This window comes from Panthera uncia (assembly GCF_023721935.1).
Source record: "Panthera uncia isolate 11264 chromosome A1 unlocalized genomic scaffold, Puncia_PCG_1.0 HiC_scaffold_16, whole genome shotgun sequence".
NCBI classification, from domain to species: domain Eukaryota; kingdom Metazoa; phylum Chordata; class Mammalia; order Carnivora; family Felidae; genus Panthera; species Panthera uncia.
In genome coordinates this window covers 74,153,953-74,167,511 of record NW_026057576.1, presented here as the reverse complement: position 1 = coordinate 74,167,511, position 13,559 = coordinate 74,153,953, and positions in this window count along the sequence as shown.

Sequence of the window (13,559 nt, the reverse complement as noted above, 5' to 3'; positions counted from 1 at the left end):
AAAAGAATGCACAATTCCAAATGAGAAAAGCATCCACTACGTCTGAGAAATTGATGAGAATCTTCAAGGAACATACACATCCTAGTGAGGTGACTCGGCCTTAAGGATGAAGTCAGATTCCTTGGGCGGCGGGTTGGTAAAACGATCAGTGTGGCTTTTGATTTCTTTCCAGCAATGGTCAACCCCAGAAAACAATGTGGAAGTAACTCTGAGATTAAAAATAGAGGAACAACAAAAACAGCCCAGGACACAAGGATTTTATCTCCAACCAAGCTGTCTTTCAAAGACATAAGCGACAGGCATTTTTGAAGTACACAGACTCAGAGACCATGAGTCCCACGAGACGTTCTGAGGAACTCTCAGAGGATGAACTTCAGTCCACCCAAAGCACTGCCACAAGGCTGGCTCTGTAGGCAGCCACGGTGATAAAGGGTGAGGACAGGAATGTGCATGCCTTGCACACGGATGGGGAGGTCACAGGACCACAGGCCAGGCGGGATCAGAAGTGGAAGGAGAGGGAATCCCAGGACGATCACTGGGAGTCTGCATAAGCAGACCATACTGCTCAAATCTAAATACTGAAAAATACATAATGATTGCCACAATCAGATTATAGAAAAAAAAGGGGGAGGGGGAAGATTCTAATGTCATCTATGCCGCCTAAAAAATGAAGGAGTAAAAGTATAGGTAACGTTATATTTATAAAAGTAGCCAATAAAATGGGACTATATACCTTAAATACAAAGACTCTATATACAAAAAGCAAAGAAAACAAATCACATAGTGAAAGACTTTTAAAAAATACACTAGAAACTGGAGTACAACATCAAGTAAAGGGACAGAGATAATACCAAACGTATCTGTTAATCATTAAATGAAAATAGGATTAAATCACTTATTAAAAGAGAAAGATCTTCATATTTTATCACAAAGCAAAATCCAACTCTATGCTGTGCACAAAAGGCACACCCCATAAAAGTGATTCAGTTCAGGTAAAGAGATAAGCAAAGTACAACGAAGCAAATCCAGAAAAAACAACAACAACAACAAAAAAAAAACACAAAAAAACCCCTGAGCTCTTGATATGTAACACAGAGTAGAATCCTGCCCCCAAACCATTAGAAATAACATGAAGGACATTAAATACCCAGCAGCAATATTCACAGGGAGAGATTTTAATTCACCTGTAAGCAGATAACAGATTCAGGAGACAACAATAGCCATCAATAAACAAAAGACACAGTAGTGTCAATAAACTGGGAGGAAGTATTTTCAGTCAGTCTGGGATGAAGGAAGGACCGAGTTTTCTGATATGAAAGAGTTCCTAGAAATTGAGGGAAGAAACAAAAACTTGATTTACACACACACACACACACACACACACACACACACACACACACAGGATATAGACTGCTCACAGACTGCTCATCATATGCGAACAACCCTTACACATACGAAAGAATGCTCACCCTCACCCATGAGAACAAGAACTATGAAAATTATACCGAGATGTACATTTTCCCACCAAACAGCAAACAGATTCCCGACTTTTGCCATATGCCATGCGGGAAAGGGATTGTCTTGCAGAGCTGGTGGGATGATCCCAATGTCCCAGGCGGAGGAGGCCACTTTGGCAAATCCAAACGGATTTCTGTGCTGTCCCTAAAGTATAATCAGGAGGCCCCCACAGTTCAGGGCTGTGGCAAGAACTACCTTGGCGTGCAAGAAAAACAGGAAGGCTATGTCGTTAGTGTTAGGAGATTTAGGAAATAAAAATACAGGTCATCCTGTTAAATCTGAATTTCAGATAAACAACGTATTTTTTTAGCATAGTAAAACCCTGGTTTGCAAGCCTAATTCATTCCAGAAGCATGCTTGTAATACAAAGCATTTGTATATCAAAGCAGATTTCCCTATAAGAAATAATGGAACACTCAGATGATTCATTCCACAACCCAAAAATATTCATGTAAAAATGATTACAATACTAGGGCTGGTGGCTTAGTCCATTAAGTGTCCGACTTCGGCTCAGGTCATGATCTCACAGTTCCTGAGTTCGAGGCCCACTTCAGGCTCTGTGCTGACAGCTTGGAGCCTGGAGCCTGCTACAGATTCTGTGTCTCCCTCTCTCTGTGCCCCTCTCCCACTCGCTCTCTCTCTGTCTCAAAAATAAATAAACATTAAAAATTTTTTTTAAAATGATTACAATACTGTAATATACAATAATAAAGAGAATACAAAATATAAAGAAAAATAAACAAATTAAGCGGCACTTCCCTTTCAAAACCCTTACGGCTGGTGCGAGGGAGACAAGAGAGAGGAGGGTTATTGTGTAGAGAGGCTTTCACTATCACTAATGGAATCACTGCTGTCGATTGGCCCATGGAATCTTTTTCTGCATGGGGGCCATTGTATATGCTACGGTACGGTATTCACAAACCATTGTCATGTACTGTATTTAATATAAGTGGCAATAAGGCAGCAGAGGAAAGGGCAGCCTGACCTAGAACAGAGCAAAGCATTCCTAAGCTCATTCTTGCACGGAAAAGCAAAGGACTGTCCCTAGGTGCTCTGAAGTGACCAAAAATACACCAGTGCCAGGTGTGGACACCTTCGAACATCCTGAAAAATCACTGATTTCTGCCAAACGCTGTGGCCTGAGACCAAGCATGAGAGACGATCACCCACAATCCCAGAGAGAGAGAGAGAGAGAGAGAGAGAGAGAGAGAGAGAGAAGAACCACGGGCTGAGTTGTGATCATGTGACTTTCGACGTCACGTATGACTCCTATTGCAAGACATCCCTCGTTTATCAAGTTAAAATGTATTAGAAATGTTTGCTCGTCTTGTGGAACCCTCGCAGAACAAGTTACTCGCGATCCCAGGTCTTACTGTATTTGTGACATCCTCCCAGCTTGTCCGGTTGGAGGTCTGTCTGTGCCAATATGCTTCATGTAGCACTTCGGTGAGCCAGGCCTCCCCCCCAGCCCTGACCGCTTTCTAGTTTGATAACCACACCAACTCTGCTTCACGGGCTCACAGCCTTAGATCTCTGGCAGAAAGAGGCCTCCACGGTGAGGGGTGGGCCTGAGCAGACCCCTCAAAGGGAGTCTAAGGAGATTCCGTGGCTACGGTTGCTGCATGAAGAGCAAAGGAGGCCAAGAAGCGGCCTCCAGCACTCGCAGTACCCGGCAGCTTTGTCTGCTAGTAATCACAATAGGAAAGAAGTGGGTAGAAGGACTGAGATCAGATCAGACGTGTTTTCTGCCTCTTTCTGCCCTGGACAGCTCTAGGCGGCAGAACAACAGCCTCCTCCCAGAGGAACGTCTGAGGAATTCAAACCACGACCTCTAAGGTTTCGATGGTGAAGCTGTAGGAAGAAGCAGAAAATCGCAGCTCTGCGAAGGGGTGGTGGCCTCTGGGGCGCTTCCTTGCGGAGTTGAGGAGGGAGGAACGCGAGTGCCAGGCAGGCGCGGTGTCTTGGCACCGCTCAGGCAGAAACTGTGCTTAACGTCCTCAGCTAAAATGCAGGGCCAATTTCATTGCACGTTGTGTGAAACGTGGGTTACTCGTAAAGGGTATTGCGACAATTTGTATGAGATACCTGCCCACTCCTCAGACCCTGGTCAAGAGGGGGAGAATCGTCTCCTCACCTTACATCTGGGCTGCCCTGGGTGACTTGTAACCAACAGCATGTGGCATTTGGTGTGCAGCACAGCTCATGAAGGCAGGAGAGAAAAGGCTGGCTGGTTTCGCCCTTCATTCTTGGGTCGTTCCCATTGGGGCACCGAGCTGGCATGAGGCCGCCATGTTGTGAGGAAGCCTGGGCCACACGAAGAGGCCACATGTAGGTGATACAGCCGACAGCTTCCAGGCAGCCACCAGCACCCACATTTTTTTTCCTACTACTAACAATTTTTAGAGGGGAGTGAAGAAGGAAAACTCATTCCCGGTCTCCTTGATCTTCGCTAGAGGCCAGATAAAGCCAAAATGCTGTACTTGTTTTGGGAAGATCATGAAATAAAACCTGGCGTTGAATTTTAACTTCCTGCAGCTCAGACTCTTTGGGGGAACAAATAGAAACAAACCCGAAGATTTGTCTTTTTTAACTGTCACAACGTCGTCAGATGATAAACACTTGATCCAGTTCTCAAGTAAATATCTAGGCAATTAACTACACGTGGACAAGACTTTTCCTGTGGAGAAGATTTTGTCGGGCTTGGAAAATACAGCTTTGCTTCAAAAAGTATTTGAGGAGAAAAGCAAACCAGGGGCTTCTCTGCTCTAACATACAATATAGCTGATTTACTTTCATGATGTAAACGCCATTATTTTTTTTCGGATTCTCTCAAGCAAAATGAACAGCAAAGTAGGACAAGGGCTGGGGAAGGTCTAAAGTGTTCTCAGCATGGGGTGCCTGGGTGGCTCAGTCAGGTGAGCATCCGACTTCAGCTCGGGACCGCGATCTTGATCTCGCGGTCTGTGAGTTCGAGCCCCGCATCGGGCTCTGTGCTGACAGCTCAGAGCCTGGAGCCTGTTTCAGATTCTGTGTCTCCCTCTCTCTCTGACCATCCCCCATTCATGTTCTGTCTCTCTCTGTCTCAAAAATAAGTAAACTTTAGAAAAAAAATTTTTTAAGTGTTCTCAGCAACCACCAAACCTTCCCGACGACCATCCATTCAGAAACATGGAACACCGAGGTGTTGTATTGTTTCTACTAGTTTCTAGGATTACTCCAGCAAATGACCTCAAGCTTGGAAGCTTAACCAATGGAGCCACCAAGGTGCCCTGAACAATATTTTCTTCAATTAAAAAAAATTTTTTTGAGATATTCAATGTGCCCTAAGAGTTAACATTTTACTACCAGCCTATTGCTAGTTAACCAGTTTCTTTTGGGGTAGTTTAAAAATGGCCTACTCTTGTCCCTTCTCTCTTGTTTCCATCTAAAGTTGTGAAATTAAATGTAAACTCAGCTGTTTTACTGAAGGGCCTTTATAGTGTCGGGGGCGGGGGGCGGTTAGCATTTATTGGCAGATTATTATGCCCCAAGGACCGTGCTAAGTGCCCCTCACACTTCACTGTGCTTCTGAGTCATCTAGAGATTTGGTTTAAATGCAAACTCCAGCTCAAGTGGTCTGGGCTGGGGCTTGACTTTAGCATTTTTCATGAGGTGATGCCCAGGCTGCTTGTATGGGGCCACACTTGTCCCAGTTAATGTCCACTTACAGATAAGTACTCTGAGACTGAGGGGTGACAGAGCTCTTGTACACCTTTGCAGCCAGTCAGTATTTGAATCCAAGTTCTTCAGACGACAAAAGAGGTAGCAAAGGGATGTCTCACGGTTAATTATCTTGCCATCCCCACAACCACAGCCCTCTGTTTAGATCCCTGTTTAGGACACTGCTGTGAGGTGAACTGTGTTTCCCAAAGACGTGCTCAAGTCCTGACCCCTGGTACCCATGAATGTGACCTTATTTGGAAATAGGGTCCTGGGGCACCTGCGTGGCTCAGTTGGTTAAGCGTCCGGGTCTTGGTTTTGGCTCGTGTCATGATGTCATCATAGTTCGTGAGTTCGAGCCCCACATGGGTACCTGGGTGGCTCCATTGGTTAAGTTTCCAACTCTTAATCTCAGCCCAGGTCATGATTTCATGGGTTCGTGAACCCTGTGTCACGCTCTGTGCTAACAGTGTGTAGCCTGCTTGAGATTCTCTCTCCCTCTCTCTCTGTCCCTCCCCCACTCACACTCATTTTCTCTCTCTCTGAAAAATAAACATAAAAAATATATTGTTCACATTAAATGGGAGAAAGAAATCCAGAGAGGGGAGAGAGTGCAGATACATTTCTAAGATTGTGTTATCTGAAAGAAACAGTGAATTTGGAGAATACTGGTATGCAATTCTTGTGAGAATTTAAAAAATTATTTAAATGTGTAAACAAACAAAAAAAAAACAAAAGCTTGGAAGTCATGTCTCTCTCCCTCAGAACAATGACTTTTCTTACATTTACCAGAGAAACGAGGTCACGGGATAAACCACTACCCTGAAAACTAGAGGGACAGGTGAAGACAGAGACCGCAAAACAGCTGACCTGAACCAGAAGCCGCTGAAGCCAGAACAGGCAGGGACATGCCCGTGCCTCAGAAACTGCTGGAAGCTGAGGATGGATTAACCTGAAAGTTAAGAGCTCCTGAAGGCCCAGCGTAAGTAAGGATCCCCCACATTTTCACAGAGTTCTACCTTCGGGACCTCCAGTAGGTTCTTACGGTGAAGATAGGAGAAAAATCCCTTCCTGTCTGGCTGGGGGTGGGGGGTGGGGAGAGCAGCCATTTTGAAATACGTCACAACAAACACCTACGCAGCAAGAGAAAAAACTTCCCTAGAGCCTTCCAGGGGAAAGGAATGTTAGCCAACTCCAGCCCCCTCTAGCCTTCCTGCCTTACCTCAGGGTTAGGAAAATAAGCTGAGAAACTCTTACGAAGGTCATGGCCCAGGGGTAGGACTCACTAAAACACTAAGGACCTAATTACAGGATTATACAATGATTCCCCTCCCACTCCCTTACCACCAAATCAATAGGCTCCTTGTATAATAAGGGGGTTACAGCTAAAAGAACTGCAAGACTTTACCCAGGAAGGAGCTCTTAGGGAAACCCAAAGAAAATGGAGAGACAAAAACCAGGACACTCAAGTAAACTGAAGTCTCTGATACCCAAGCACAGTAAACACAGCCTGACTCTCAGCCACAAAAAAATAACCTTCACACCAAAGGCCGATCTACTCAACTCCTATCACCCAATACAACACATCTAACTTTACTTATTTTTATTATTTTTTTAAATATTTACTTATTTTTGAGAGAGAGAAAGAGCACAAGCTAGGAAGAAGCAGAGAGAGAGGGAGACACAGAATCTGAAGCAGGCTCCAGACTCTGAACTGTCAGCACAGGGCCTGATACAGAGCTCGAACTCACAAACTGCAAGATCATGACCTGAGCCAAAGTTGGACACTTAACCAACTGAGGCACCTAGGTGCCCCATATCTACATTTTAACAAAATATTACAAGGCCTGCCAAAAGGCAAGAAAAGCCCAAAATCTGAAGAGACAAGGCAAGTATCAGAACCAGAATCAGATATGGCAGAGATGTTGGAATTATCATATTGAGAATTTAAAATAATCACAATAAAGATGCTAAACATTCTGATAAAAAAAAAGTAGATAACATTCAAGAACAGATGAGTAATGGAAGCAGAGAGATGGAACTTGAAAACCTCAAAGGTAACCTGAAAAATCAAAACAAGTGCAACAAATGAAAAATGCTTTTTAAAAAATATTTTCTTTTATTTTTTGAGAGAGAGACACAAAGCACAAGCAAGAGAGGGACAGAGAGAGACAGAGACAGGCTCCAGGCTCCGAGCTGTCAGCACAGAGCCCGACACAGGGCTTAAACCCACAAGCTGTGATATCATGACCTGAGTGGAAGTCAGATGCTTAACCAACTGAGCCACCCAGGTACCCTAAAAATGTTTCTAATAGGCTCAGAAGTAGACTAGGTACAGGTGAAGAAGAATCAGTGAGCTTGAAGATCTGTCAATAGAAACTTCCCAGTGAAATGAAAGAGAAAAAAGAATGAAAAAAAAATTGAACAGAATATTTAATAACTGTGGGACAATTACAACAGATGTAACGTAAGTTAATGGGAATTCCAGAAGGAGAAGCATGAGAGGGAAAGCAGAAAAAATATTTGAAATAACATTGACTTAGAATTTTCCAATATTACTGAAAGAAATTAAACCATGGATTCTAGAAGCTCAAAAAAATACCAAGTCTGATAAATACCAAAAAATCTACACCTAGGCACATTGTACTCACACTGCAGAAAACCAAAGACTAAGACAAAAATTTGAAAGAAGAGAGGGGAAAAAAAAAAGATACCTTACATACAGGACAAGTATTACATCAGATTTCTCATCAGTAACCATGTAAGCAAGAGAGTGGAAAGAAATATTCAGAATTTTGAAAGGAAAAAAACAAAACAAAACAAAAACACCAACCCAGAATTTTGTACCCAGCAAAGTTATCCTTCCAAGTTACATAAAGGAAAAATAAAGACTTTCTCAGATAAAACCTGAGGGCAGTTGTCACTGGTAGACCCCACACTGAAAGAAATGGGAAAAGTTCTTCCAAAGAGAAGGATAAAAAGGATAAAGGGATCAGAAACTCAGATCTATGTAAAGAAAGAGTCAGAGAAGGAATAAATGAAGACTCTGAGGTTGTCCTCGGAAGCTCTTCCTGCCAACAGTGTTGAATTTGAACTGAACCCCATGCTCCTGGAAAACAGCAAAGAATAAGAGATACCCCACCCGTACTTTGACTTCTGGAAGATGACACTGCAAAGAACCCCTCCTCCATGTATGACTTAGGTAAGACTCACAGGAACTCCCTTTTGATTACCCAGGACGACTCCAGACACAGACCCTCCAAATTCCCATTCTTTGCCTCATAAATGAGCTGAATTATTTTGTCCCCACTGATCAACGGGAACAAAATGCTTGTTTATCAAACTTTGGTTGAGCTTCTCTCCTGCCCCCAGGTGCTTGAACATCGGCCCACCCTCAGCCTGAGCCCGTTGACAACCCCTCCTGAGAACCAGGCTGACCTCAGAGGAAAACATTCCCTGATGTACTATCCTATCATGCTCCCCCTTTCATTCACTCCCCCACACCTGGATCTTTCTCACCTTGTTTACCCCTCTTTATCAAAGACAACCCCTGTTTGCCTAATTCTGGAGACACTTGCAGATGTTATGGTCATGACAGTGTCCCCATTTCCATAGTCTCCATCCCCCTATTGCAACAGCTTCATCCCCCTCATGCTACACCCTACCCCTTGTAATAATCGTTTTGAATAAAGTCTCTCTTAAGTCCAGACTTGTTTCTAATTCGACATGAAATTTGGCTTCTGCTTTGCACTGGCTCCACATCAGAGCCTGCCAAGCTCACTCTCCCATCCCTAAGAGATCAGCTCTAGTCCCGTCCAGTCTGAGCAAGTTTCTGGAAGAGGCTCCCTTTGCTCTTCTGTGCTTACAACACCAAGAGCTTTGGCTGTCTTGCTCTTCACGCATTTGAACCAAAAGACACAGATCTCTGCATCTGTTGCTGTGCTCTATCTGTATGTACTCTAACAGTCTGAAGGGTTTTTTTTCTTTCTTTCTTTCTGAGTAAAAAATTCCTTACCTGTTTCTTAGGCAAACATTGGACTTTCTTTTTTTCACAGAAGCACGCTTAAAATTTTACAATTAACCTTGCCTAGCATAGGGCATCCTGGCAATTCTTTGAGGTGGAGAATGAGAGTAACATTTGCTAGGGAAAAAAACAGGCTGTATGTTTTGTAGAGAACTGAACATATTTAATTAAATCAAAAAATAGTTTTTGGAAGTGAGTGTTGCTGATTTTATTATCAGGGCTGTGATGAAATCGGCTTGCTCTACATTCAAATTATGGAATATCCTGTAATTTTGGATGTCTCAAGCAGTTTTAAAAGAGGCCATGTTTTCAGGTTGCCAGGAAAACCAGACAATGCATATCCCATGTTTATTTAGTCATTCAGATTATGTTTTGTTAAATGCCTCCCATACGACAGGTAGTATGGCCACAACGAGAAAACAGCAGCAGACAAATCAGACATGGTTCCCTCCTGAGAAGCTCACTAAATCACTTTTTATATTACAAATCTGACAAGTTCTGTCAAGGAGGACTAACCCGCCAAGGGGTAAGGAGTTGAGTGGGGCAGGGAGGGATGAGTATGGCTGGGGTGTCAGACAGCTCCAGGCAAAGAAAACCACTCTGTTGTTAAGTGAGCGATGGAGAGATTCGCACCTGGTGCCCAAGGGCTCCACCTATACGGTGAGCATAGGTATGAATCTATGAGCAACTAGTACAGTATTTGGCGTGAACTAAACACTCGATATTTAGGGCGGGAATAAATGATCGTCATCAGCACATTACAGGATACACCTCAAATTTTAAAAGCTGTCCAAAGAAATTGAGGATTACTCATTTAAGAATTAGGGAACCTGGGTAGTTTAGTCGGTTAAGCGTCTGACTTCGGCTCAGGTGTTATCTCACTGTTTGTGGGTTCGAGCCCTGCGTTGGGCTCTATGCTGACAGCTCAGAGCCAGAAGTCTGCTTCGGATTCTATGTCTCCCTCCCTCTCTATCCCTTCCCTCCTTTCTCTCTCTCTCCCTCTTCTCTCTCTCTCTCTCAAAAATAAACATTAAACAGGGGCGCCTGGGTGGTGCAGTCGGTCACGCGTCCGACTTCAGCCAGGTCACGATCTCGCGGTCGGTGAGTTCGGGCCCCGCGTCAGGCTCTGGGCTGATGGCTCGGAGCCTGGAGCCTGTTTCCGATTCTGTGTCTCCCTCTCTCTCTGTCCCTCCCCCATTCATGCTCTGTCTCTCTCTGTCCCAAAAATAAATAAAAAAGCGTTGAAAAAAAAAATTAAAAAAAAAAATAAACATTAAACAAAATAAGAATAAAAGAATTAGGAGGAGAGATATATTCAGGCATCTCCTTGGTATTTTTTGTTTAAACTAGGAGATTGTGCTTCAGAATGATCTGTTTTTGAAGGATCTGTTATTTACATTTGGCTATTTTAATTATTCCAAGATGAACTGAGGAAACATTTTGGGAGAAGGGAATGGAGAAGGTGGGCATCTGGAAATTTAAACAGAATGTGAAAGCAAAACACATAAAACCAAAATCACACTCAAAGTAAAAACCACTCAAATCTTCGTCATTCAACATGTATTTGGTGTACATTTATTGCGGTTAGCATGCTAACCCGTGGGTGTCACTGAACACAAAATGGCAAACGGCCCTAGAATTTGGATTCCAGTGCAGGAGAGAATCAGTAAATAAGTAAGTATATAAGAAAACAAAGTAAGTTCTGGGAGCTTGAAATACTGCGACTTTGATAATTATACTATAAAGTGAGGGGTGAAATATATGTGTCCCTCATTTCTTTTCTGCATCCTCAGAGAAAATCCCTAGTGATTTGGGGCAGGGAGGGCGGTCTTGGATGCACTTTTGTTTCTAGGGGTTTTTTTTTTTTTGCTCCCCCAGGGGCAGCAAAAAGACATGGCTTGAGTGGGATATATATCATCTTCCTTTAACAGTTCCAGAAGTTACCTTTAAGCCAACCCCAGAATACATGTCATCTAAACAAAATAGATAATGTGCTTTGCAAGCAACCAGCCTAAATTCCCAGATTACTCCTCCAATTCCAGACCCTTCTATGTAATTTGTAGCTATCATTCACACAGAGAAATATAAGCACACAACTGTGTTTGGGAAAAAAAAAAATGAGATGGCAACCTGCACATTCTTCTACAACTTTCCTTTTTACCCACCAGCCGTAAGTATACCGAGAACACAATATGCAAGTCAGTCCACATAAATCTGTGTTGTGCTACGTTTGTGGATGTACTACAGACTTTTCAACCTTTAATATTTGATTGTTGTCAATTGTCTGACATCCAAACAATGCCCCAGTGAGTATTCTTATACATCATCATACCATATATACTGTGCTGTTGTATCTGTGAGACAAATTCTCGGAAGTGAGATTGCCAGCTTACGGGATGTAAAAACTTAAAATGCTGATAGGCAAGGCCAAATCAACCCTTTGCCGTAACACTTTATTAGTAATTTTTTAAATAATTGTTAATCTAAAAGGAAAATACACACACAAATGATTATTATTTAAATATGCATTTCCTAGTTTATTAGTGAGGTTTAGATTCTTTTTTCCGTTTTTTTTTTTTTTCAATCAGTTGTATTTCCTTTGTGAATTGCAGATGTATATTCTTTGCTCATTTTTCTATTGGGTTGTCTTTCTCTTATTGATGATTAGAAACCCCCTTTTTTTTAGAAACTCTTTCTATAGTAGAGATATTAATGCCTTGCATGCTAAATATTGCAAATATTTTCCCCCAAAGTTTTGTCTTTTATTTACATAGACAAATATATTAACCTGCTCGTTTGTACCAGTGCTTCTCAAACTGTGGTTGGTGGAACACCTACAAGAGAATCACATGGAGTTCTAGTTAAAAATGGGGGTACTGGGGCCCAAGCACTGTACGAGAATTTCTGGCATGACACAGGATTTTGTGTGTCTTATCAAATCTCCAAGTGGTATAACCACTGGCTCGGGGTCTCTTATTTTTATGTCTTACATGATTATAAAAAAAGCATATGCTTTTGAATATAGATTTCAATCCATCTTAAATTTACTTTTGTTCCTGTTATGATGCCACAAATTTTTTAATTAACTGTCTCTATTTTTTTTAATGTTCATTTATTTATTTTTTGAGAGAGAGAGAGCATGCACAGAAGCAGAGTAGGGGTAGAAAGAGAGAGACACAGAATCCAAAGCGAGCTCCAGGCTCTGAGCTGTCAGCACAAAACCTGAGGCGGGCCTTGAACTCACAAACTGTGAGATCGTGACCTAAGCCAAAGTCAGATGTTCAACTGACTGAGCCACCCAGGTGCCCCAACTGTATATTATTTTTAAGTGTCTCTACTTTCATCATAGGAACAGCATTTAATAAACCATTCTTTTTCCACTAAAACATCGTCTTTATCATTTACTGTAGAGTTTCTCACATTCCTGTAGTTTTTGAAAGAAACATCTTACATTTTTTTCTAAAATATTATGTATTTATAAAGAATTCACAACATGTAGAAAAACACTTAGGAGAAGTTTTTAAAAATCCAACCTGTAGTACGTTGACTAGTGTCCCCCAAAATTCATGTCCACCCCAGACACAGGGTCTTACTTGGAAATAGGGTCTTTGTAGTTATAATTAAGATGAGGTCATACTGGATTAGGATGGGTCCAAACTCAATCATTGGTGCCCTTATAGAAGACAGACACACAGTCAATACCATGTGAAGACAGCAACAATGATCGGAAGCCAAGGCATGCCACGTTTTGCCAGTAACCACTGGAAGTTGAGAAGCACAGAACAGATTCTCCTCCAGAGATCTCAAAAGAACCAAGCTTGCCAAATACCTTGATTTTGGACTTTTGGACCCCAGCACTGTTAAGTGAATAAGTTTCTTTTGTTTCATGCCATGAGTTTGTGGTGCTCTACAAAACCAATGTATCAATGAATCAGAAATAACTATCTTTGGGGCACCTGGGTGGCTCACTCCGTTGGGCGACCAACTTCACCTCAGGCCATGATCTCGAGGTTTGTGAGTTCAAGCCCCGCCTCAGGCTCTGTACTGACAGATCAGGCCATGATCTCACGGTTTGTGAGTTCGAGCCCTGCCTCAGGCTCTGTGCTGACAGAGTCTGGAGCCTGCTTCCGATTCTTGTGCCCCTCCCCCACTTGTGCTCTGTCTCTCTATCAAAAATAAATAAATGTAAAAAAAAAAATTTTAAAAAAGAAATAACTATCTTTAGCATTAGATGGGCATCATCTCAGGCGTGTGTGTACAGACTAGATTGACAGGAATATCTACATTATAACAGGGGTAATTCTATACAATCTAGATT